At 48.4% G+C, this 27241-nt stretch overlaps 1 protein-coding gene and 1 non-coding gene across 2 annotated transcripts in view; both read left to right on the forward strand.

Annotated features, from left to right (window-relative positions):
• The window catches only part of ACOXL (acyl-CoA oxidase like), a 312000-nt gene that overhangs the window by 52497 nt on the left and 232262 nt on the right, over window positions 1-27241 (forward strand). The gene's annotated exons all lie outside the window — the stretch shown is intronic.
• On the forward strand, window positions 14631-14820 carry LOC118760794 (U2 spliceosomal RNA). The gene has a single exon (XR_004996994.2). It is a non-coding gene; the product is annotated as a U2 spliceosomal RNA (small nuclear RNA).

Genomic DNA, 27241 nt, shown 5'->3' on the forward strand with positions numbered 1-27241 from the left:
CACCTATGGCCTGTGCAGTGTGTGTTGCACAGCACCGGTGAGGCCAAGTCCACCAATGCTTGCTGTTACGACACGTGTGTGATGTGACTGGTCCCCAAACACCTGCTCACACAGAGCTGTTATGGAGAGCTTCACTGAGGTGTTTCTCTTTGTAGATGTGTTGTAAATACAGCGTCCAGACTGAATATTCCTCCTCTTGATCCTCACACACAGAGAGTGCAGGATCTGCTCAGATGCTGGGGCGTCCTGTGGGATGAAGGATGAAGGACGCTGCCTTGGGCTGCTCAGAGGGGCATCTGTGAAACCTGCGGTTGCCTTTCCTGGAGTGGAAACTTCCTGAGCTTCACCACCAGAGGGCGGCAAATACCAACGTTGAGTTGGCAGACGCGCTTGCTTGACTTGTATTTACCTCTAGATGGCAAGTGGCTAGGGTTATGCTGTGGTCATCGGTTTATTTGCCTTCTTCTCAGCTGTGGGTGCTGAGCTTTAAAAGATGATCCAGGAAGGGAGAGTAGGTGCGCAGCAGCAGGCTTCACATCAATATTGTAAGTAAGCAGTAGAGTTATTTTGATGACTCTTCAGGGCATAATTTGACTCATCAGTGTCTTAAAAAAACTCAAGTTGGCAGCATCTGCGGCGGGTATGAAAAAGGTGACTTTTTTGGCGGTGTTTCTAGGGTGGCTGTTGATGGTTTTAGCAACTGAAACACAAGTGGTTGTCGTTGTATCTACTCTCTTTCATTTCTAAAACCCCAAGAGCTGAAGGCAAGTGCAGCCAGAGCAACACACGATGTGTGCATTCAGTACCGCTCTGTGGAGGAAATCCCACTCCGAATGCACTTCGGTTCCATGTGTATGTGTCGAGGGCCTTCGTGTTAGCACTCTGGGCGGTACCAAAGGTGACAGAGATGACATGAGACAGACAGCTGCCCTCTGGGGCAGCCGTGGACAATGACCCTGCAGGATGGCAATGGTGGCAGTGGGTTATTAAGGATGATGTGTTCTTTTTTTGGCAGGAAGAGACATCAGAGGTCAGAATCAGGGGCATATCTTGATGGAAACATTTCTTTTCTTTTTTTAAATGAAGACTTACCTTTTTTTGTTTGAAAGGCAGAGTGCTGGTTCATTTCCCAAATGGCCATCACGACTGGGGCTGGGCCAGGCTGAAGCTAGGAGCCTGCAGCCCCATCCCAGTCCCTCATATAGGTTCAGGGACCTGCGTACTTGGGTTATATTCTGCTGCTTTTGTAGTCACATCAGCATGGATTTGAATGGGAGGCAGAGTAGCTGAGACGTGAACGCTGTTTTGATATGGGATGCGGAAGTCACAGGTGATAGCTTAACAGGCCATGCCACAGTGTTGACTCTGGAAACGGTTTCTAACGGAGGCCTCAGCTCTCTGGCACAGTGACCCAGAAACTGGCACTCAGCCCTTCAGAGCTGACTTGACACCCTGGTCCCATCTGTGCGAAGACAACCTGGGGCCTGTGCTATGGACAAGGGGCTTTTCTCTGCTGTGGAAGAGGCAAGTTCTTGGGCATTCCTCCCCGTCTGATGTGGCCCAGGCCAGTTAGATGTTTCTGACTGTGACATTTCAAAGGGCAGAACTCCCTTTAATCAGGTCACCAGAGCTGAACAGGCCGTTCGTAAAGCCCAGCCTCCTCCAACCCTCCGATGGGGCCGTGGAGACTGTGATGAGGGAGGGAGGCTCACGCTTCCAGGTGTCCTGGGCTGGGCTCCTGCTTGGGCGTGGGCTTGCCCTCTGCTGCCCTGTCAGCCTGCTCACCTGAGACGGGAGGGTGCTCAGGCTGTGGCCATGGGAGTGTCATCTCTTCATGGAGCCATGTCACCTTCCCCTTGGCACCTAGGGGACAGATTGAGTGGCTGATGGCTGGGCCTCTGCCCTGAGAGATTTTGCCTCTGACCCTTGGTGTTCCTGCTCATTTTCTTGCCCCATTCCTTTGTCCCATCCCTCAGTGGATTCTGCAGAGGAAGGCCGTGATGTGGCCTCAGTCATGTGGCAGCTTGCTCATGATGAGTGTATCTACAGTATCGTTGGTGCAGTCCACACAGCAACCCTGTGTGACAGGTGCTGCTGTAACTCCCATTTCCCAGACAGGGAAACTGATATGTACCTAGCATCTGTGGGCCTCACAGTGTGGTGCTGGGATACGGCCCCATCTCAGCTCAGTGGTGGCTTCTGTAGTCCTCAAGTGAAGGATGCTTCGGCCGCCCCACGTGAGCCTTGCTCACTGGCGTTCCTGGACCACTAGGACACAGTTACATTGGCTTTGGTACCAAACTCAACCCAACCCAGCCCAACTGATTCCAACCCAACCCAGTCCAACCTAGCCAAACCAAAAACTTAAAAAAAAATTGTTGTCCACATTTAAAATGAAGTGATCCCACCTAAATTGGGATCTGGTTGATGCCAGATGTTAGTGGCTGGGTTAGGAGCTAGGTCTCCTTCCCAATGGAACTTGGGATCTGATTTGGTTTTCAGCGGCATTGCCGGCCTTGCTGAGAGTTGTGTCAGGGCGGGAGGGGGACTGAAGTCCTTGGATGGGGAGGAGGGCTGCTAAAAACGAGCATTTATTTGGTGGGTGCAGGGAATTTTTTTCTTGAGCTCAGTGCAGTGGGATGAGTTGGACTGCATCTGCCCACTACAATGAAATTTATAATAAGCGAAATCCAGAGGGCTCACACTTGCTTAGATAAACCTCTAAGAGTGAACTGGGCCATTTAAATTTATCTTCAGAAAACCCCTATGGGCCCTGTGGGGGCTAGTAAAATCACAATAAGTGTAAAATTTGTGAGTCAAAGATTTTTTTTTAATCTAAACCTTTTGTTTTTTAAAATAGATTTACTTCCTTGAAAGACAGAATGCAGGTAGATAGGTAGAAAAATGTTTTCCACTCTCTGGTTCACTCCCTAAATGCCTGTGATCGTCCAGGCTGGGCTGGGCTGAAGCTGGAGCTGTCAGCTCCATCTGGGGCTCCCATGGGGGAGGCAGGTGGCCATTCTTCGCTGCTTCTTGTCCATCAGTAGGAAGCTGGCCCGGAGCACAGCAGGCCCTCTGGCTTGGGGTAGAGGTGGCCCCGGCAGCAGTTTGAACTGCTTCTGCAGGCAGTTCTGCAGCTCTGCCACAGAAGAGCTGAGTCCACTCACACAGCACTGCACACCAGTGTTCCCCTTCAGGTTTCCCCTTCACAATGTTTGATTTTAAAATTATTATTTTAAAAAAATTGTGTGTTTACCTATTTATTGGAAAAGCAGAGAGACAGAGTGAAAGGCGGACAGAGCTCTCACCACAAATGCCTGCAACAGCCGGGACTGAGCCAGGCTGGACCCAAGAGCTGCAAACTCAGGTCAGGTTTCCCATATGGGTGGCAGGCACCTACGCACTTCACTCACCACCTTCCAAGGGTACGCACTAGCATGAAGGCAGGCCTGGGAGCAGAGGAGCCAGGACTCCAGCCCGGGCACTCTGCTGTGGGATGTGGGCCCCTTCACTACCGGGCCAGGTGCCCACCCCAGCATCATTTTTAACTCTCAGGAGCCATCAGGTTATCTGTCAGTATGAAGGGTGTTTGGAATGTTCATGAAAACAGTACATGTTCTAAAAAAAGTGCATGTAGATTTCAAACTTTTTTTTTTTTTTTGCGTCAAAGTACACACATCTTGGAAGTAATGGTCGGGGCAGAGGGAGAGAGGGAGAGACACTCTCACAGATACCTACAGTGACCAAGGCTGGGCTGTGTCAAAGCCAGCAGCCAGGACCTCAATCCAGGTCTGACACATGGGAGGCAAGGACCTGTGGCATGAACCATTGTGGCTGTCTCCAGCAGCCTGTCCCAGCAGGAGGCTAGAACAAGATGCCAGGGGTGGCTGTGGGGCCCGGATACTGCTATGTGATGTGTTTTTCTCTTTTCTCTTTGACTTTTGACCAGCCTGACATATCTGTAAGCATGTTTCTTGTTATTTGGGTGTTTTTCCTTTTGACAGCCTTTCCTTAACCCTCCCCTCCCACCCCCACATTGTCTTTTTGGTTGGCTTTCCTCTGGTTTTGTATAAACGAATGCTCAAATTCTTGGTCCTGGAAGGATGTGTGGATGATGTTTGGGACCCTTAACTACTGTTCTGAGATGCTGTGTGTTTGTGCATTCATGCTTGAGCAATGGTTTAAATGGAATTTCCGGGTTGAAAATAATTGCCCCTCAGCCCTCCCACCCTGCCAGACAGGTGCTGCTCCATGGTCTTTTGGCACCCAGCTTGTTGATGGAAAGTCCTATGTTCCCCTGGGTCTGTCTGTCTGTCTGTTATCTCTGCAAGCTGGTTGTCTTAGGTATGTGAAAAATCTCTCCATGATTGGTTAGGTCTGATTTTTCACTTATCCTGCCTGGCACCTGTTAGACCTTTTCAGTAGGAGAACTAATATCTCTTTTCATTCTGGGAAATTCTCCTCTCACTAGTTCTTTGGTGATTCATTTTCCCCCTCTTTCTCCATTTTATCAGGATTCTAATGATCTGGAGATTGGATTTTTTAAAATATATTTTTATTTTGAATTTTGAATTAAGTGGTACAATTTCGTATAGGCTGGGATTTCCTCCCAAACTCCCACCCCCCGACAGATTTCCCCCATTTTACTACAATAGTGTAGTCCTTCATAAAGAATCATAATTTTATTAGTCTTATTTAAGTGTACCCCGACATTGTTGGCACAGACAGTGTCAGGCAGTCCAGCATCCCATTGTCCACACATGATTGGACTTTTTTTAAATAAAAAGATTTATCTCCAAATCTTCCAAATAGAAGGCAAAGTTACAGAAGGAGAGAAAGATCTTCCATTCACTGGTTCACTCCCCAAATGTGCATAATGGTCAGGGGTGAACAAGCTGAAGCCAGGAATCCAGAGCTCGCTCGGGGTCTCCCCCGTGGGTGGCAGAAGCTCAAGTACTCAGGCCGCCTTCCACTGCTTGCTGCGTTGTAAGTGGGGGAAGCAGGACTCGAGGACTGGTGCTCACACGAGATGCAGGTGTCACGGCTTGCAGCTTAACATACTAAGGTACAGTGCCTGCCTGGGAGGAGGTTGAGCTTTTTCTTGGTGTTATCTGTCTTATTCCTGCCCCCACTCACATTCCCCTGTGGATGTTGCTTTATATCATGCATGTTTCCTTGGTGTCATATTTTGAATTAGGGCAGTTATTTTTAATGCTTAAGAACATGTTCTCTTGTCTACTCTTTTTCTATAGCAACAAGTTCCTGTTTTCTGTATGCAGCTGCTCTGTAACCTCACACACAACAAGTTTTATTTACTTGAAATGCAGAGTGGTAGAGAGGGAGAGACCAGCACACACACACACACACACACACACACACACACACACACACACACACACACAATCTCCCATCTGGTGGAAGATCTCCCTAAATAGCTGCAGTGGTCAGGGCTGGTCCGGCCAAAACCAGAATCCAGAAACTCCATCCACAGGTTTCCCATTCCTGTGGAAGGAATTCAAGTACTCAGACCATCTACTGTTGCCTTCCCAGGCACACTAACAGGGAGCTAAATCTGAAGCAGAGCAGCTGGGTCCTGCACCTACAATCTGAAATGGGATTCTGGCATCGCAGGTGGCAGCTTCGTGTGCTATGCCTCAACACTGGCTCTGAGATTGCTCTGTGGGGTTCTGTTTCCCGAATTACCTGTATTTCCTGTGACAAGTGGGGCTTCATTAGAAGGATAGAGAGGGACTGGAAATAACTTTTAATAGCAAATAGTAAATGCCATAATGGTGTTGTGAGCAGGAGCAGAACCAAGGACACTAAGGATAGCATAAGCCGTCTGAGGAAGACAGGTGAGCCAGGGTTGTGACAGATAGGCACTCCTGAGCCATGGGGGGCCTGAGGAGGCAGGGTCACCTGCAGGGGTTGGGGGGTCAGCAACAGGAAGGACAGGATGAAGGGTTGACCTCCATGACAGTGATACCTAGTGGATGTGGGGCAGGTGGAGGAAAGAACGGGACACCTGTATGGGAGCCTGGGGGCCAGTGTGGAGGATGACAGCAGTCTGGCTTTGGTGACTTCAACTTGCCCAGAGAGGTAAGAAGGGGACACCTCCTCCATTTCCACCAGTAGACATGTTCCCTTCAGGACACAACTGCCTTGCTCCACTCAGCTCTCACTGCACCACAGGTGCAGGGAATGAACTGCCTCATGATGGGGTTTATTCACCTGCTCTGTCCCTCTCCCTCTCGCTCCTTCTGCAGGGAGCAGGTGCCGGGGGCATGCTCCAGGGCAGCTCCCTCTGTGAGGGCGTCCAGCACTGGCAGTGTTGTGTGGACTGCAGCCTTAACAGGCTCTCCTGCTTACAGGTGCTTCCGTGCTCTCTCTAGCCTGGCTTGGTGTCCAGAAGTCAGGTCATATTTTGGTCTCTGTGCAGCACTCTTTGATTTATTTCTTAATTTAAACAAATGGATATGCAGCTGCCTCAGCAACCTCAACCCAGGGGGCATCAGTGGCAGGGCTGTTTACTGAGTTTAGCACGTAACTGCTGCCATGTGCCCCTAGGAGAGGCACAGTCCCTTGCTCCTGTGAGGATGTGTGGTTTTTCTAGATGATTCTGTGGTTTGGGGCAGAGGAAACCCTGACTGCTCTGAAGGGAAGTTCCTCTGGGTTAGAGTGTGAAGAAACTATGGATATAGCAGAAAGAGGTTAACTGATGCACGGGTACTGCCTATGAGGCTGGGCCATGGGGTGCCCGAGGGCTTAGACAGGGGGGCAGACCCTCAAGGTGAGCCCTATTTTTTGTTTTTTAATGTTTGTTTGAAAGTCTGAAGCACACACAGACACACACACTCTGAGACACACACACACACACACACACAAAGACTGTTTTATCCATTGGGCCAGGCCAGACTACAGCCAGGGTCTCAGAGTTTCATCTGGTCTCTCACGTGGGTGCAGAGGCTCAGTCACTTGTGCCACGCTCTGCTGCTTTCCCAGGTGTATCAGCAGGGAGCTGCATGGGACGTGGAGCAGCCAGGACTTCACCCAGCACCTGTATGGATGCTGCTGTTGCCAGTAGTGGCTTTTCCAGCCTTGACACAACATTGTCCCTTCTTCCCCCCGGCCCCCTCCCCGCCACAGAGGCCAGTCTTTAGGAATGTCATGTTGAAGACGACAGGGCCTAAGCCTTCATGGTTAGCACTGCCCTCTCTGGTACTTGGTGAGCAAATGGATAGATGAGAGGATGGACTCAGTGGTGAAGGGAAGGTTCTTGGGTGAATTGATCAGTCCAGGTCACGGCTCTGAGGTGGCATTCTGGTGGCATTTGATAGCATTTTCAGGGGAGGAAGTGCTTCAGAATCCTGAGCTGAGTCTTTCCCTCTGTTTGTTTCCTGGCTCTGGGCAGCCATGATGTGGCAAGGGGGAGACTCTAGATTGCCGGGTGTGCCCACTCACTTCCAGGTTCCCCCTGGCATCTGACTCTGAGGAAGGTCTGATGACACCGTTGGGGTGTGTGACTGCGGGGTTATTCTGGGGAATGATGCACGGGTCCAGGATGGGCTGCTGCTCTCCGGGGCAGCTGTGTAACAGGATGAAGGCATCAGAGGGCAACCCTGGCCCTGAACTCAGGAGCATCCGAGTGAAGGGTGACTCTTCCGGGGTGGGAGAAGCTGACCTTAAGCTGTGGTCCCTCGGAGATGGTGCCAGTGCCTCCAGCAGGCCATGCCTCATTACTGCCAGGCTCTGCACAGGCTGGCCTCTGTACTGTGGCTCTCTTCTGTGCTGCTTCTGGGTGAGTCCGGATGTTGCTTCCCCAGGAAACCTCCTCCTTCCATCCCCCAGCTCTCCTGCAGCTGGGAGTTGACTACCTGCCCGCGTCCTTGCCAGCTCCCAGAGACCAGGGACCTCACACAGCGCCAACCATGTAGCAGGCGCTCAGTGGATCTCTGTGAACCAAGGCCAGCCATGTGCCAGCCTGGTATAAATAGCTTTGCCTTAATAAGGGCCGAGAGAGGGGGAAGGGAGCTTTCAGCATGCTTGGCAGGCTGAGTTCTTGTCATGCTGAGTGCATGTTCTCACTCAGTGCTTGCTACAGCACTGTTGGGACTCCCATTTTACAGGAAGGCAGAGGCAGTGGGAGGTGAGGCAGCTGGATGGGGATGGTGCCCTGAGTGCCCGACCCTGTCCCTGAACGCCTTGAAGGCACCCATAGAACTCCTGTCATCAAAGATGCTGTCTGTTTTGAAGCTGCAGTAGAGAGGAGTATGGGGGCATGCTGGGGCCTCGAAGCGTAGCATCTCAGGTTTCTGGAAACTTCCATGCTTCTTGCTTGGGTGTGTGTGTTTCATTTGGCCTTTGGGCTGGCCCATGGGGCATTCCAAGATTGGATCCAAGGCTTTGGGGATGGCCCAAGACCTGGATGTGGTTTTTGTCTCCAAGGATCTCCAAGGACTGGCCGTCAGAGCAGGTGGAGTCAGCTCCTACTGGTGGTTCTATCAGGTCATTTTCTTGATTAGCCTTTCCTCTGGAGTGCCCATAGCAAGGAGTAGACTTTTGAAAACTATTAGCATATCTCATTTCTTTGTCTAATTAGTGTTGTGGGAGCCATGTCCCAGTTTTCATGCTTGAATAAATAGCTGTCGTTGGTAAGGCGCTCAGGGGCCAGCGCACTGCGGCACTCTCCCTTTGTTTGCATCTCGTCTGAGCTTTGTGGCCATTCCTTCTCCCAGGAACTGGCCCTCTCAGCCACAGGACAACTTCCCCAGCCATGGGGTGTGGGGGACAGCCCTGGCAGTGCCGCTCAGTGACCCCGTGTGTGTCGCTTCATTAATGCAAAAACTTGGACTTGGTGACAGTGCTCCACTGCTTCTTAAAGACGCTGTTTTACAAACAGATTGATTTGTTTACTTGAAAGGTAGTTCTAGGAAGAGAGAAAGAGATCTGCCTTTCACTGTTCATTCATAAGTGGTTCCAAAAGCTTGGGCTGGGTCAGGCTGAAGCCAAAAGGTTGGAACTTGGCTGGGGCCTCACCCATGGGTGCCAGGGGCTTCAGCACTTGGGCCATCTTCTGCTGCTCCCCAGGTGCATTAGCAGGGAGCTGGATTAGAAGTGGAGCAGCCGGGACTTGAACTGGAGTTCATCTGGGCTGCCTGTGTCACATGTGGTAGCTTCACTGGCTGTGCCAGAGTTGGACATTGTCTTCTTTTTTTTATTATTATATTTTGACAATTATATTTTACATTGTTAATTAGGGTAAAAAGGTACAAGGGCTATAGGGAAGTGGGTAAGACTATTATTTCCCTATTGTTTCCTTCTTGTATCTGAGGTAAAGGGACTATTGAGGGAGAAGCCCCACCCCGTATCCCACCCATCCCAGGTCCCAGATGTGGGGCATGCTCTGAGATCCTTGCTCAAGTGGTTTTGATAGTTCACCAGTTATGAATCGCTGCCAATCTCGCCACTCCAGGCACGATGAGGTTGTTGAAGAATCCACTGATTGACATAGTCCATCATAGAGTCTCCATTTGTCTAGTATTTCGCTGCCAACATATAGCTGAGATGGTGGATTGACCTGTTCTGTCTTCCGTCTTTTCTTAGTTGGGTTCTGAGTCCTCCATTTCGATTGGGGAGATCTTGAAAGAAACTTTGAGGTATTCCCAGACCAGATTCTTGTATGTACTAGCAAGTATAGGGCCCGGCACAGTCCATCGTCCCGATCAGCTGGTGGTTGCAATTGCTGGGTTGGTTTTGTTTTCAGCCCCGACTTCCACTGGAACCAATGGGTGTTGCAATCCAGCCTGGTTCTGCCCAGCACACACTTGGCCCTCGTATAAACCAGTGGGAGCTGCAGCCCAGTCAGAGCGACCCACAATAACCCCACCAGGCCCACCCCTACCGTGGTTTGCCAGTATGTGTAGTGTCTTCCACTTTTAAAGGACCAGAGTTAAAGAGGAGAGGGACGATACCATGAAAATATTAAATATATGTTGACAGTAGATTCCTGGGCTCTACCGCTGTCTGTACCACAGTGTCACGATGCATCTACACAGCAGGATGTTGGGCTTGTGACTGTTGCTGAAGGACTATGCTGTTGTAATAATATGGGGGAAATGCTGAGGGGAGGGGAGCTGGGGAGAATGGAAGGGGAAATCCCCAAGCCTATGGAACTATAGCATGAAAAAATAAAATTGATGGGATTTTTTGTGATGTAACTTCACTCCCATCTCTGAAGCTGGATGACGTCCTCTGGCTTATTTGTTACAGTGAGACTGAAGGTGTAACAACGTTCCACATGGTGGAGGCTAGAATAAAAATGCTCTCCTTTAGAGGGTTTCCAGTCTTACTGAGAAAGCAGAATGTAGAGTTGGCATGATACTGAATCAGTGCTGGTGTCCTGGGAGCCCATGGGTGCTTGTGACCAGGTCGACTTAGCTATGGTGTTGAAGTCAGACTCAGGCTGACTTGGCCAGTTGGGTCAGTATTCAGCACTTTGAGAAGTGCTGTTTGCAGAACATTTGGCAGGATGGTGCTGTTTAGTGTCTTGAACATTGTTCATTTATGGGCTTTCTTTCAAGAGAGACTTCTAGACAAATAGAGTCAGCCTAAAGATGTTACCCAGAGCCTTTCTGGGCTACTGCAGGAACTGTGGGGCCTTGGAGAGGAGAGGAGAAAGAGGAAACAGAGTGACTGTGCAGCAGTATGGGAGGTGGAAGGCAGTTAGCTCCATCTCTGTTGCTTTATTGAAAAGTCTCCATGTAATGGAAGAGCAATGGAATCTTCTCAAGTGTCCCAGGAGGACCCAGAGGAGGAGAAGGTTAGGGAGACGGGCAGGAGTTAACAGAGGTATCGGAAAGGCAGGTGGTGGATCTGGGAGGTATTGGTCAAAGCTGGAGGAGTGTGCCACTGGACAGGGAGAGTGTGGCACTGGACAGAAAGATGAGCCATGGGGCCTGGGCAAAGCCTAAATGTGAAGAATAAGCCAAAGAAGATGGTGAGGAAGGCAACAGGTGGGTCAGAGGGGTGGGAGGAAGGTCAGATGTACCGCAGGAGGATAGAATCTCAAGGAATATGTGGCCAGGGATTGTCCTCATTTGGTGGGTGTCCGACCTGATGCTTGGTGAGCCACACACATTGTTTCCCTCAGTTTTTACAGGAGTTGCACCAGGGAGGCATTGACATTGTCACTGACATGTAGATGGGAGGCTGAGGATCAAGTGTGAGGGATGTGGAGTAGGGCAGAGTTGGAGCTTGGCTTCTGCCCACGGAGCTATGGGAACTTGTCCAAGTCACTTAACCTCTCCAAGCTCTAGCTTACTGGCCTCTACACTAAACAGCCCCATCTGGCTGATGGGATCTCATGGTAAGCGGAGCCCTTTCCGCCACCATGGCCAACACTCAGCCGTCCCTCCATAGGTCTTGGTTATTTCTTGATGATGCCTAGCTAGTAAGAGGTAGACCTGAGCTCTGTATGGGACCGTAGCCTGTGGCCAGGCTGCTGCAAGGGTGAGGGTGGAGGCAGGACTTGAATGCTTGTGGGGTTGAGACATGATCTGAGCATGTCTGAATTTAGGATAGGAGGGTGGAGGGGCGGGGAGACTGCCAGGGTGACAGAAGGAAAGGCCACAGGTACACGTGGGACTTGTCCTTATACTCTGGGTGAAGACTGATCCTGAAACCAAGGCAGCTCTTTCTCCAGAGATGGTGGGGGCTGGGGGCAGCCCAGAGAGGAGACTCAGAGTGGTTCTCAGCGAGGCACATGGACGTTGCAGACATTAGGAGTGCAGAGAGGGGGAGCTGGAAAGGCAGGAAGTGGAGGCTCAGTCTTGGCAGCCTCTAAAGATCTGGGGTGGGATGGCAGAGTGAAAAAGCTAGCTGAGGGCACTGCTGGATCCTGGGTTTTAGTCTGATGTGGTCATGGCAGTGCTGGGCAGCAGGAAGATGTGTGTGTGTGTGTGTGTGTGTGTGTGTGTGTTAATTTTGTAAAGACAGAGTGTGGAGAGAGAAGAGAGAGAGGAAGAGCAGCTTCTATCCACTAGTTCATTCCCCAAATGACTGCAACAGTTGAAGCTAGACCAGGCTGAAGACAGGAGCCTGGAGTTTCTTCCAAATCTTCCATGTCATTGCAGGGACACAAGCACTGGGCCATCTTTTGTTGCCTTCCTGGGCAGAGTGCTGAATCAGAAGTTGAGCAACCAGGACTCGAACTAGTGCTCATATAGAATGTAGGCACTTCTTCCAGCAGAGATTTAAAGGGTACATGACAAGGCCAGTCCCAAGATGTAGTTTGTTTCTGGGGACAGTGGTAGGGAAATACAATAGTGAAGCTGACCCAGTTAGAAATCAGAAATTCAGATGTTGGTTTGTGGAAAGACAGGTATGGCTGTGATATCGTCTCTCTTTCCCTCTACATAATTCTCTCATAATACACATATACATGGAGAGAGAATCTTCCATGGGTGGTTTATTTTCCAAATGTTTGTAGCAGCCAGAACTGTGAAGGCCCAAGCCAGAAGCCTGAAACTCTACCTGGGACACCCACTCACACACCTGTGTCATTATTACTGTCTCCAGGATGCCTCTGCAGGAAGTGGGATCAGAAGTAGAGGTGCCAGGAGTTGAGACTGGCACTCTGGTATGGGAATACAGGCGTCTTAAGCAGCACCTGCCTGGAAACAGCTTTACCTTGCAGGGCCTGGGAACCTTTCGTTTGTGAGGGCCAATGGCTATTTACAGCATCGCTCCTGGGTCATATGAAACTACTGACTTAAAAATTAGCCTGCATGGATTTATTGAATTTTGAGTTTCAAACATAGTTGCCTTGGCAGGGACACATCAATGGTTTCCTGGGCCTTCTGCAGCCAGGGGCCTGGACATGCCCTTGCTAAGATGTAGTGCTTATTTGTACAACAGCTTGCCTTTAGTCTGGTAGTCTACATTCAGCTCCAGAGTTAGTTGTTTCTGCAGCTCTGTCTCCTACCCTCTTCTGTAACTGTGTTTCATAGTATGCAATACAGTTAGGCTCTTTTATTACAGTTTGCATTATGTTCCATCCAGGGATCCCTTCAATTTAAGAAAGTGTTTAGATCGTATATGTTGAGTTTCCTCTATTGTAGTCTCATTCAGAATGCTCTCACCAGCTCTGTGTAATACCTTGTGCTTCACCTGTTCCATTGAGCTTCCTCCCACGCCTTTGGCAGCCACGGAGTTATTCACTATCTCTGTAGCTGTGCCTTGTCCTGAAGTTCATATCAATGGAATCATGTAGGAAATCAGCTCTCCACTTGCCTCTGAGGCGTATCCGTGGTTTTGCATGGCCCAGTGGCTCTCATTGTCTTTATTGCTGAATATCATTCACCCATTGAAGGACATCTTGGCTGCTTCTAGCTTTGGGTGATGACAATTAAAGCTGCTCTAAACATTTGTGTGCAGACTTCTGTGCGTACACAAATTTTCCAGTCAACTGGGCAGTTACCCAGGGCGCCACTGATGAGACTGTATGCTAAGGCTGTAGGTGATTTTGTGAGAAACTGTCCAACTGTTTACCAAAGTGATTCTGTCATTTCTGTTTCCCACCAGCAATGAGTGACAACAGTCTCTTGGTCTGCAATGCTTGTCAGCTGTCTCTGCTCTCTGTTCTAAGGGCTGTGTGGTAGCATCCCGGTGTTTTGATTTGCATTTCCCTGACCACAAATGATGCTGGGCACTTTTGGCGTGCCCATTTTTCCCTCTGAATATTTCCTTTGGTGAAACGTTGGTTCATATCTTTTGGTCTATTTTTTAAAAATGAGTTTTTAATAAAATGATTGAGTTTTAAGAGTTCTTTGTATATTTTGGACATCTTTTCTTTACCAGATAGGGATCTTGCAAAGACTTTATTTAAATATGGGGCCTTTCGTTCTGTTAACAGTTCCTATTACAACAGAGAAAATTTTAAATTTAGTGAAGTCTATTATTTTTCTCTCACAGATTATATTTTTCATGGCATAATCTAACCATTTATCACAAATTCAAGATCATTTCAAATTCTGTGTTTCCTTTTAGTAATTTTATGGTTTTGTAATTAACATTTAAATTTGTGACCCTTTAAATTTTCTTTTTTTTAGATTTTTTTGTTTTATTGTAAAGTCAGAGAGAAGGAGAAACAGAGAGGAAGATCTTGCATCCACTGGTTCACTCCCTAAGTGGCTGCAACAGCCAGAGTTGAGCTGATCTGAAGCCAGGAGCCAGGAACTTCTTCTGGGTCTCCTGTGCGGGTGCAGGGTCCCAAGGCTTTGCGCTATATTCTACTGCTTTCCCAGGCCACAGGCAGGGAGCTGGATGGGAAGTGGAGCTGCCAGGATATGAATCAGCACCCATATGGAATCCTGGCACATGCAAGGTGAGGATTTAGCCACTAGGCTATTGTGCTAGACCCAAGATCCATTCTTAATTAATTTGCTGAAGGTATAAGTCCTGTTTTTTCCCGTGTTTCTTTTTGCTTATGAATTTCCAACTGTTCTAGTACCATCTGTGAGAAACGTCTTGCTTTGGTTGAATTGCCTTTGTGCTTTTGTCAAAATTCATTTGACCAGACCAAGATACTCCAAAAGGTTTGTGAGAAAATAGGATTAAGATCTGCTTATTATATCGCTTCTCAGTCTTTTGGCTAAGATCATGTATAGTATCTGTTCTTATTAGTTTAGTATCCGATACGCCCTCTATCCAAGGACCATATATTATATGGATTTTTGGAGCTTGGAGTTGCAATAGGAGCTTGTTTGTCCACTTCACACATCGACATAATATTTTAATACTTTCAGGAACAGTACTAAAACTCTCTCCATAAAAAAATTGTTTATTGTGACACAAAAAAAGTTTTGCAATGTCTTCTTTTTTCTTAGTTTGTATTCTTCATAAATGTCTTGTTGACCTCTCATATTTGTGTGGGGGCACGTCTGGATTATTCTAGGCCAAGGTGTCCACGCTGTCTTGGATGGCATATCATCTTGATTACTTTAGTCTTGAAGTAAGATGGTTTGAGTTCATCTGTGGTTCCTCCTCAATATTTTGTTTTGTCTCTTTTAGGACATTTGCGTTTTACAGAGAATCAGAATGATTCTCTTGTGAGAACATGATTGGGATTGTGTTGGGATCCCAAGAATTGACTTTTTTTTCCCTTCAGTTTTGAAGGTTTATTTATTTTAAAGGTAGAATTGGAGAGAAAGAGAGAGAGAGGTTTTCCACCTGCTGGTTCAACCCTCAGATGGTAGCCATGACTGGGGTTGTGTAAGACCAAGTCTAGGAGTCAGGAGCTTAATCAAGATCTCTCCCACGTGGGTGGCTGCTGTCCAAGAACTTGCAGCATTTCCCACTGCTTTCCCAGGGCATTAGCAGAAACCTGGATTGGAAGTGGTACAGCCAGGGCACGACGTGATGCTCATGAGGCAGGACTTTGTTGCAGAGAGCTGCCTAAGCCACTGCAGCGCAGCACTGGCCCCAGCTTGGACTTTTCAGCAAGCTTCAGTCCCTAACATATGAACACAGAATATCTTGTCATTTAAAAAGATCTTTGATACTTAGTCTTCTCTCCATTTTGATAATTTATCTTAAACTACTTTAAGCTCACTGACTTCCTGTTCGGTGTACTTTTATCTTCAGATATTACACTTTTGCATTGTAAAATTTGTGCTTGCTTTTTTTTAATCTTCCACTTCTCTAGGCTGAGGGTTCTCAAAGCTTTTCATTAATCAGAGCAAATTTTCCTTGACCTCAGATTATGGCAATAACAGGTTGCCTTAAAGCCCTTCTCTGGTAATTTCAGCACTTGAATGATGTTATTGATTTTTTTCTCCCTTGGGAAGAAGTCCTATTTTCCTGGTTCCTCGTAAATGAGTGACTTAGGATTTTGTCCTGGACTTGGCGATTGCTGTCCTATTTTGAGCTTTTCCATATCTTCTGTGAATTGAAGTCTCAGTCCAGCTCTACCCTGCAAGGAGTTTGTGTCTGTGCATGCTGGTCAGCTTGGAGACTCATTGGCATTTATGGACAGTAGGTCTTCTCCAGGATTCCTCCACATGCAGCTGTGATCATATTTGAAGTGGTGGACATGCTCACAGGTGTTCTGTTGCCTAGGCTCCCTGCCTGGCTCGTCTTCTATCTGACCCCTGTATCTCAGGTCACAGGAGTCAGTGTTCACACAGAGACACACAACATTTAGAGCTGTGCTGCTGGTGTCCCTTGGCCCATCACCATGGCCACATCAGGTAGACATCTAAAGACATGGCGACCTTCTCCTGAGATGACATGTTCCTTTGCTTTTTTCTTTAATGATGCAGATTACGATCGTGGATGTATTGTTCCTTTGTCATCTTCTGGGTTGCTGTAAAAGCTCTTTGCACAATTGGGTGCTCTGTGTGGTTGTAGCTCCTCCTCCATAATGAGGAAGCAGAGTCATCTTAGAAGAACTGAGTGACCTCAGCGACAGCTGCTCTGTCACTCCGTGGTGAGAAGGATGGAGTGGAATCCAGACTTTGGTGATTTAATTGTACACAGGCAACTGCATAGCCACATTAGAAAGAGGAAATGAAAGAAATACAACACCCTCATTCCAACATATATTCATGGAACTTCAGCTGAGGGTTTGCTTAAACTGACATGGGATGGCAGAGTTTAAAGGGTGGTGAGGAAGGGTCTGTGTACCCACAGTAGCACTCACAGCTGCTATGCAGAGTATCCAACAGAGGGCCTGCTGGAAGTCAAGGAGGACAAGGATGGCTCATGGCAATTGAAACACCTTAGAAGTGTGTAGGATGAGCAGGAGTTGGAGAGGTGCTAGAGAGAGAAGGGCATCCCAGGTGGATGGAGTGGTAGCCTGAGGGGAGGAGCCCTGTGTGGACTCTGGGTGTCTGGGGGTGATAGGAAGGGACAGGTGGCAGTGATAGGGCTGTAAGGGTTGGACAGGACCCGTGGCAGGTGACGTGCTCAAGGCCACTGCGAGTCCTAAAGAGGTTTTCAGCTCTGAGTGATGAGTAAGAAGAAGGCAGTCCCTGTGAAGCTCTCGCTCGACTCCCCGCTGGGGAAGATAACACTTCCAAACAGACATCAGCCGGGGAACAGTGCCCAGAGCCACCTGGCTGAAGACACTGACCTTAGAAAGTGGTGGATGGGTGATGGTGCAAGTCTCCAGTTTTACTTTTCTTCTAGCTGTAATCTCAAGGAGGACATACTGCTTAGGTTCTGGCTTTCTCCGTAGTTTTTTTTCCTAAGCATGTGTCTTGTGTAGCTGAATGATTCTTTTAGTTATAATTTTAAGCAATTTTTGCATTTATTGGAGAGAGAAAGCTATTGCTTTTTATCCCCTGATTCACTACCCAAATGCCCACGTCTGTCCACCAACTCTGAAGGGATCACCTCTCTGCTATGGCGATCTGAACTGCGAGTTTCGATGAGTGTGGCAGAATTACTGACTGAGGAGTGCTTCCCTCTTCTTCCTCTCTTAAATCCTTGCCCATCTGTGTGCTTTCTGTATTTTATCCAACTTGGCTGTGCATAGAGGTGGATCCTGCTTGATGAAATCTTCCTGCCCAAGTGTTCCCGTTTCACACCGGCAGAGGCATCTCTTAAGAGAAAACTGTGTTAAGTTGATTTCTTGTACAGTGTGGCTTTTTTTCGTATGTTACTATGAAAACTTCCAGACTAATACCAGTGCATGCTAAAGCATTCCAATCACATATTAGAGAAAAGAATAAAAATGGTAAAGAGTGAAAGTTTTTTTTTCCCACCCATTCCCTTCTGTGTGGCAATTTGGTATTTAGTCTTCCAGACACCTCTCTGTATAATTACAGAAATAATCACCCAATATCAGACTTACCTCAATGTCTATTGGACACATCCACACAGTATCTTCAATTGCTTTTTTAAAAAAACAAATTTCTGCTTGAAACTAAGTGTATGTTGTGCCTCTTTTCACAGTGGAGTTGTTGCAGAAGGCTTCTCCTAGCCCCTATTCGGAATACTTGGATAGAAGATTTGGTATTTTGTATCATTGTTTTTGCTTTTTTGTAAAAACTAGATTGAGGAGAAGGCAAGGGTTAACTTCAGGAGGCCAAGCATTTTTCGCAACTTCCTTATAAAATTCAACATCTATTCATGATAAAAACTCTTAGGTAGATGGGAAGAGACAGGAACTCCCTCACCCTGACAAAGAAAATCTACAGAAAATCCATGGGTAGCTTGAGGGTGAGGGCTGAGTGCTTCTCCCTGAAGACCGGGAGTAAAGCAAGGGTGTACGTAAGGCAAGAAAAGGAAATGAAGAGCCAGAACACTGACTCTATTTGCAGGTGGCATGATTATTTATTTGTAAACCCTAAGAACTTCCCAACAAGCAAGTAAACAAACAAAACCACAGCAAACTCCTACAATTAATAACTGAGTTTCAAAGTTGCAGATATACATATAAAATATAATTATATATTTTTTTTAAACACAAGTAAAAATATAGTACTGTTTACAACTGAAAAAAGAAAGGAGTCATTTGGGGAGGTCCCGGGCCAGGTCAGACTCGATGCTTGGGGCCCTGGCTCCAGCCATTGGGACAAGGCGGGCTCCACCCACTGCCAACATCATGTGGTGGGTGGGACCAGGAGGGTGCGACCTTGGGGTCTGGGTAAGAGAACTTCCAGCAGCCTGTTGGCTGCTGGGAGGTCCCAGGCCAAGTTGGACTCAATGCTTGGGGCCCTGGCTCCAGCCATTGCGACCATGCGGTGAGCTGGCCTGGGCAGCCAATGTGCCATTTCGCGCCAGGCTCCACCTGCTGGCCTCCCGGGAATGAGCTCTGGGATCTTGGGGGTATGAAATTGCTACCTAGGTACGTCCAAGTTGAGCCCTCTGTGCTTGTGGGTTGCGAATCAATATTGAAGGACTCCCAATGACAGAGTAACTTTTCCTTGAAGGTAAGCGAGGGTACTGAGACCTGGTGGTTTGAAGGAGAGAGACCAGATGATCTGTATGGGCTAGACTGATATACCAGTCTATTATGAGTCCTGTGTAGAACTTGTTATCACTGAACAATGCTGACCACCCACACCAGTCCATGCGAAAGCTAAGGCTGGGGCTTGTCTAGCAGGGTCAGATCCTAGTACCTGACAAAATGTTGGATCAGGGGATGGGTCACATTAGGCAGGGCCATGACACTAACCAGCACATGAGAGAACCAGTTCCAGGGGTAGATTCTATGGGGGATGTGTGGGCTAAACCCTGTGGAAATACTAGTCCCACTGGTTAGCTCAAGAGTTGGGGTGGTGATGGGCTGGGTTAGGTGTGACCATGGAACTTGGAATCACTCATGGGTAAAGGAACCGACAACAGTCTGGGCTGGTCAACACAGCACCAGAATGTGCATCCTGAAACAAGGTGTGGGGTGGGCCAGACAGCAACGCTCACCAGCTCATGCAAGGGCAAAATGGAAGGCCAGACTATGCCAGGCACTGGCCTAATACCCACTGGCATGTATGAGAACTGGGTCTGGGAGTGGGTCAATTGGGGTAATTTGGAAAACTCCCCTAGTGGGTTACAGCTCTCACTGACAATCACATGGTCCAGGCCTGGGGGTCTGGCAAGCTGGGCAAAGTAGCTCCAATGGCTGGCTAATGGCTAATGTGTGGGTTGGTTACGGAAGGGAGCGGACTAGGCAGGGCTGAGCAAACCATAGCTCACAGGTAAGAATAGAAATCAGGATGGAGCACAGGTCATGCCGAGCTAGGCTCTTACACCTACTGGTCTGCATAAGCCAGGGATACTAGGCCACAGCATCTAAGGCAAAAGCCAAGACAGGTGAGGGGCTGTGCCAAGCTGAGTCAGAGCAACCGCTGGCATGTGCATGATCTATGGCTGGTAACAGGCCTGGTTGGGAAGCCAAGAGGACACCCTGGATGGGTTGGGATTCCCACTGATGAGTGTGGGGGCTGGAGTGGGGGCTGCATTCTGGTCTGGATATGGCTGCAGTTGTCCCTTGGCACAAGTGTGGACTGAGACTAGACACACCAAGCCGGGCTAGACTTCAGCACCATCTGGTGCTCTGGAGAACCAGGGTAGATGTAGGATGGACTAGGCTAGATTTCTGCCCCTACTGAGCCATGTGTGAGCTGTGTTTGGGTAAGGATGAGCTTTGGCTGGGCTGAAACATCCAACAGAAAGAACCAGAATGGGGTAAAGGTCAGTCAGGAAAGGATACTGTTCTTGCTAGGACAGGAGGTAGACTAAGAAGGACTGGCCCACGGACCCACCGGTATGTGTGAGATCTGGCATTGGGAGGTTCTGATAGAGGAGCCTGGGCAACTCCTCTGGCAGGACACAGTCCCTGTAGGTGAGAGTAAGAACCACGATAGGGACCAGCCCAGAGCAAGCCTGGGAAAGGTACCCACTGGCATAGGTCGGGGGCAGACCAGGCTGAACCAATTCACATCACCCACTGGTGAACTCGAGCACCAGAACAGTGTGGGTTGGGCCAGGATTGGTCGCAACACATACCAGTGCACATTACAGCTGGGACTGGGTGCCTGCTTGGCTAGGCTAGACTGTAACCCTCACCAGCATCAGCTGGAATTGGAGGTGGGCTGGGCCGGGTCAGGCTACAGCACCCACTGGCAAATGCAGAGGTGAGGGGGGCCATGCCAGACTGGGCTGCAGCGCCCAACCAGCACACGTAGGAACCAGGCGGGAGGGCAAAGCTGATAGGGGGAATGTGGAGGGCCCTCCTGCTGGGCAGCCACTCCCACTGGAGAGCATGAGTTGGGATGGGGGCAGATCAGACTGGGCAGCACTACAACACCTGTGGGCCTCATGTGAGCTAGATCAGGGTAAAGCCAGGCTTGCTTGACTGTCCCTATTGGTACAAGCATAAATCAGAATGGGTGAGGATTGGTTGGGCTTTGCCATAGCATCAGCTGGCAAATGCTGGCACTGGGGGCAAATTCTGTCAAGCTGAACTGCAGAACCACTTGGTAAGTGCATGATCTGGGAGTGAGCCCAGGAGGGAAATAGTGGGCACCTCCCTCTTGGGTTATCACTCCCACTGGAGAGCAAGCAGACCAGGAATGAGGCAGAAGTGGCTGGACAGAACGGCACCCACCAGCATGTGCGTGGGCTGGATAGTGGGCCCAGTTGGTTTGAACTAGGCTTCAATGCCCATTGACATGTAGGAGAGCTGAATGGGATGTGGGACAGACTGGACTAGTCTACTGTTCATACTGGCAAGCACGGGAACCAGGGCAGGGGGCGGGCCTGGTGGGGGTTATTGCGGGTTGCCCCCATTAGGCTGCAGTTCCCACTGGTTTGTGGGAGGGCCGAGTGTGTGCTGGGCAGAATCAGGCTGGACTGTAACACCCATTGATTTGTGTGGAAGACAGAACTGGAAACAGAACTGACCCAGCAATTGCAACTGCCAGCTGATTGGGGCAACGGACTGTGCCAGGCTCTGTACTGGGCAAGCACACACAAGAATCTGGTCTGGGATCACCTCAAAGTTTCTTGGGGATCTCTCCAATTGAACTGCCAGACTCAGAACCCCAACTATGAAGAGAAGTACAGGTTCCATGTTCTGACCATGGAGTGCAAGTGTCAGAGCTGAGTCTCATCAGAGGCTCGGATGGAGCAGTGGACATCATACCCAGGTGCACATGGAGGATATGGCAGTCCATCGGAACCTACAGAGGACACCTGGTACCACAACAGAGGATGGATAACAGAACAAATCAATCAACTACCCGAGCCATGTGTTGGCAGTGAAAATCTGGGCAAGCGGAGACTATAAGGTGAACTCTGTCAACCAGTGGATTCTGCAGCGAATTCATCATGCTTGGAATGGCAAGACAGGCAGCAGTTCAGAACTGTTGAACTCTCAAAACCACTTGAGCAGGACCCTTGGAGCATGCCCCACATCGGGGACCTGGGATGAGTGGAAGGCTAGGTGGGGCTTCTCCCTTTATCTCCTCCGTAACCCCAGATACTGAAAAAATATAAATAATAATGTGGAAACAACAGTCTTACCCACTTTCCTGTAGCCCTTGACCCTTTGTGCCCTAATCAACTACGTAAAGATTATAAAAATAAAGTAATTAAAAAAAAGAGAAAGGAGTCATTTACAAAGCGTGTATTAAACCTACAGGTTTAAAATCATTCAATGGCAATGAAGGAGATAAAAAAAATTCTAAACAACTGGAGACACATACAATGTACATGTTCATAGACTGGAAGATTCCACGTGGCAAGAATGTTAATTCTCCCAGATTCATGCAAGATTGAATATAATACCATCAAGATATTTTAAAAATATACACAAGGTCATTATAAAATGTATATAGAAAGGTAAAGAAAGAATAATCAGGCAATTTAAAAAAAGATTTATTATTTTTATTGGAAAGTCAGATCTACAGAGAGAAGGAGACAAAGAAAGATCGTCAGTTTGCTGCTTCAATACCCAAGTGGCCACAATGGCCGAAGCTGAGAAGATCTGAAGCCAGGAGCCAGAAACTTCTTCTGGGTCTCCCACGTAGGTGCAGGGTACCAAGGCTTTGGGCTATCCTCTACTACTTTCCCAGATTATAAGCAGGGAGTGGGAAGGGAAGTGGAGGAACCAGGACATGAACTGGCATCTGTATGGGATCCTGGCAGATACAAGGCAAGGACTTTAGCTGCTAGGTTATCACGCCAGGCCCAAGCAATTTTTTTTAAAAGATGTATTTTATTTTTTATTGCAAAATCAGATATACAGAGAGGAGGAGAGAGGTAGATCTTCTGTCCAATGATTCACTCTGCAAATGCCCACAACAGCTGGCGCTGTGCTGATCCGAAGCCAGGAGCCAGGAACCTCCTCTAGGTCTCCGACACGCGGGCACAGGGTCCCAAGGCTCTGGGCCGTCCTTGACTGCTTTCCCAGGCCACAAGCAGGGAGCTGGATGGGAAGTGGAGCACCCAGGATCAGAACCGGTGACCATATGGGATCCCGGCGCGTTCAAGGCAAGGGCTTTAGCTGCTAGGCCATCGTGCCGGACCCCCAAACAATTTTTAAAATGAAGAGTTTAGTGGTATGATCAATTTTTGAAGAGTTTAGTGGTATGATCAGTCTGCTTCATTTTAAGGCTTATAGTGGAGCTACAGTGGTCAGACTGTGTGGCACTCATGGAGAGAGCGATCAATGGAGCAAAGTAAAGATGCCCAAAACAGACTCAAACTAACACGTCCAACTGATTCTTCACAAAGCAAAAGGAATTCAGGGGAGGAAGGGCAGCTCTCCTATGGTAGTGCTGGGACACATGGACCTCCCTAATGGAACAAACTAACCTTGTGCGAAGTTTAGCACAGACTTGAACACCAATGTACTTTTAAAGAAAAATTAGAGGAATTCTGGGGAACATGACTAGGCAAAGAATTTTCAGGTGTGACCCTGACGTCTCTTCCCTTAAGGAAGACACCGATAAGACTGGCTTCATCCAGATAAAAACCCCTTTGCTTTGTGAAGGCCATTATTCTAAAGCTGAAGCACAAGCCATGGGCTGGGAGAAAATATTTGAGCATCTGGCAAAGGATTGCATCTAAAATATATACGCCTCTGTCTTGTGATGTAATTCACCATCCATGAGAGGCTGGTTGTTTATAATTACCTGAGATGGTCCGTGTCCCTTTTATCACTGTTATTGGTGCTGCCCATAAATAACAACGATTTAGTCCTCATTGTACCTACATTAGAGCCCTGGGATACAAGAATGAAATCAGAGCGGAATGACAGTCTCCTACATGGGTGGGAGACACTCCGGTGGCAGCACGATGGACTTGGGAAAATTCACGAAGGCACACATTGTGAGACCGGAGGGGAGAACAGAGGGGAGGGAAAGGGATTTGGGGGAGAGGGAAGGGAGACCCCAGCGCCAACTGTACTGTATCAAAAACAAACAAACAACACCCAATAGTGAACATGAACAATGCAATTACAGAGACTTTTGCTAACGAGAGCACGCAGGTGTCAAGTAAGGACAGGAAAAGATGTTATCCCACCTGTGATCAGGGACATGTAGGTTAAAACCACAGTGAAGTATCACCACACACCTCTCTGAGTAGCTGAAGTTGAAAAAGTGGGCACACCAACTGTGTCTCTCCCACACTGCTGGTTGCAATTGTGAAGTGGCGGAAGTTGGCAGTTACTTACAAAATCAGTGCATTCCTGAGCATTTACCCCAGAGAGGTGAAAACAAAACAGTCACACAAAAGTCTATAAAAGAATGTCCATGGCACCTCTATTCATAATTCATAAGTGGAAATAACCCCAAGGTCCTTCAACAGGCAGCCGGTTCCACCAACTGTGACAGCCATGTGCCACACGACTACTCACACCCAGAAGGAATGAATGATTGGCATGCACACCGAACTAAATAATCTCTAGAGAATTACTCTAAATAAAAACACACACTCAAAATAACACAGTTATGGACACAGAGAACAAATTGGTGGTTGTTTGGAGAGTTCTGAGGTGTGATCATGGAAGAACAATATAAATATATTTGTTCATACTCTCCTGCTAGTATAGAATATAGAAACATAGTATATAGGTATAGTATGTAGTATAGTATAATATATAGAAGCAGCATAGTATATAGAAGAAGTTGGTTTTGGTTTACTGCTCTGGTCCAAGGTCAAGGATTTGCACACAGCGATGGCCTTTCTGTTGGCAGAGTCTTGAGGAGTGCCAGGCATCACGTGGCAAAAGATGAGAGAGCTCCCCAGTTTGCTAGTTCACTCCCCAAATGCTTAGAAAGGCTAGGCCTGGCCCAGGCTGAAGCTGGAAGTCAATTCAGGTCTCCCACGTGAGGCCATTTCCTGCTTCTTCCAGGGACCTGCATTAGCAGGAAGTCAGGAGCCAGCGGCGGTACTGAATCCACCTGCTCTCATGTGGAACATAGTCTTCCTAACCGGAGGCTTCCTCCTTAGACAGATGCCTGTCCTTCTCTCTCTTCTTCTAAAGCCACCAGCTTTCATTGTGGGGCTTGCATGCTTCCCCATTATGGGACCTCAGCAATGGGGCATCCATGCTGATGGGATGCCCAGCTTCTTCACAGGCTCAGTCAGGGTGGTGTGTTCCATGTGGTGCTGTCCTGCAATCCATGAGATGTCACCCTTGGGCAAACTGGGGTCTCTGTTTTTCTCGGTACAGTCTCTTACATTTGTATGTCCATCTTCAATTATTTCTTTTTTTTTTTTTAAGATTTTATTATTATTGGAAAGCCGGATATACAGAGAGGAGGAGAGACAGAGAGGAAGATCTTCCATCCGATATTTCACTCCCTAAGTGAGCCGCAACGGGCCGGTGCGCGCCGATCCGATGCCGGGAACCAGGAACCTCTTCCGGGTCTCCCACGCGGGTGCAGGGTCCTAAAGGTTTGGGCCGTCCTCGACTGCTTTCCCAGGCCACAAGCAGGGAGCTGGATGGGAAGTGGAGCTGCCGGGATTAGAACCGGCGCCTATATGGGATCCCGGGGCTTTCAAGGCGAGGACTTTAGCTGCTAGGCCACGCTGCCGGGCCCTCTTCAATTATTTCTTAAAACAGTTTAACTAGGAAACCTTTCTTGTCCTACAGTACATTTAAAAAAAATAGCTGCTGTTGTATTTCATGGGCTATTGATGCCACATCTCATATGCGAATGACTGGATGAGCAGGCATTTGATTTGCATAAATTTTAAAGATTTATTTATTTGAAGGCAGAGTTAGAGAGAGAGAAAGAGAGAGAGAGAGACAGCAGAGAGAAAGAGAATCTTTCATCTGAAGGTTCGCTCCCCAAATGGCCTCAACGGTGGAGACAGGCTGGTCGGAAGCCAAGTGCCAGGATCTTTTCCCAGGTCTCCTACATAGTTGCAGGGGCCCAAGAATCCTCTGTTGCTTTCCCAGGCACATTTGCAGGGAGCTGTATTAGAAGTAGAGCTGCTGGAACCTGAACTAGCTCCCTTATGGGATGCTGGCATTGCAGGCAGGGGGTTAACTTGCTTTGTAGTTTTTTTTTTTTTAAATATAAGAATTTTAGAAGATAAGTAGAGGCTAAGAAGGTGCAGAAGTGTTTCTCTTTCTTTCTTTGAAACAAGTCCCTAAGAACTATCTTTGTGTTTGGCCATGAAGAGTGAGCTCCTTTCTGGGGTTTTACTCATGACTGGTGAGAAAGCTCTGTTGGGATTGGTGTGGAGTGGTTGGGTCCAGGTTCTCATTTCTGCTGCAAGAAGACATTCCAGGTCAAGGTGTAAGTCAAGGTTAGCAGAGAAGAGAGAGGGGTCACACAGGAGGAGGAGCCGCAGCCCTTGAGGCGCCAAGCCTGGCCCTTGGCCTTGATGGAGCTGGCCCAGGGTTTGTCTCAGCAGGGTGGAAGGTCTGGTTCCTTCCTGTTGTAGGTGACTTCCTATCACCAGGATGACCAAGGCCTGAACTCACAGTGCTTAGGATCCTGAAGTTGAGTGTAGGACATTAAAGTGATATGAAGAGGGCAGAAAATGCCAAGAGCTTCACCAGGAAGCTATGACATCATCGTAGTCATCATCATCACCATCGTGAGGTAGACAAGAGCAAACGTGTCATTAGATTCTTTCCCTGTCATTTGGCGTTTCTCAAGTGTGACCCTCTGGGAGACCAGCTGAAACTGGGCAGTTGCTGTTTGCCTAGGTCTGAGTCAGAGCCCAAGAATCTGAATTTCTCACAAGTTCCCAGGGGAAGTTCACCACTGAGATGAAAATGAATCTGCCTAACCTAACCCCAGCAAGCAGGAAGGAGCATATCCCCGCTTCTCTGTCTTTGACCAGGAGGAGCCAGGGGTGGAAAGGTCAGAACCACCAGCTGTGCTTGCTCTGAGCTCGGGATGGTTGGCTTGTCCGTTGGGAGGAGCAGGTGCTTACAGGAGCCTGAGGAGGTTCCGGGTGGGAGGCGGGTGTCCGGCAGGGGGCACTGGGCTCTGGAGAGGGACATGGGGTTTCAGAGTCAGACACATGGTCAGGATGTCTCAAGGAAGGACAGTTCTTAGGGTGCTGGGGGCGTGTTGGTGGGGGCAGGGAGATCTTGGTTCTTATGGACAGAAAGCAGGTACAAGAACTGGGAAGGAGTTAACGAAGGCCAATTTGTGAGTCATTTTCTTCCTGTTTATTCTTGCTGCTGGCACGTCATGGCTCTGCTTGCGTGGGCCTCTATCTGTAGCGTGGTTCTTTCTGGGTGGGAATCCACTCCTATGGATGC

The sequence above is a fragment of the Ochotona princeps genome, chromosome 8 (genome assembly GCF_030435755.1).
Source record: "Ochotona princeps isolate mOchPri1 chromosome 8, mOchPri1.hap1, whole genome shotgun sequence".
In the NCBI taxonomy this organism is placed as follows: domain Eukaryota; kingdom Metazoa; phylum Chordata; class Mammalia; order Lagomorpha; family Ochotonidae; genus Ochotona; species Ochotona princeps.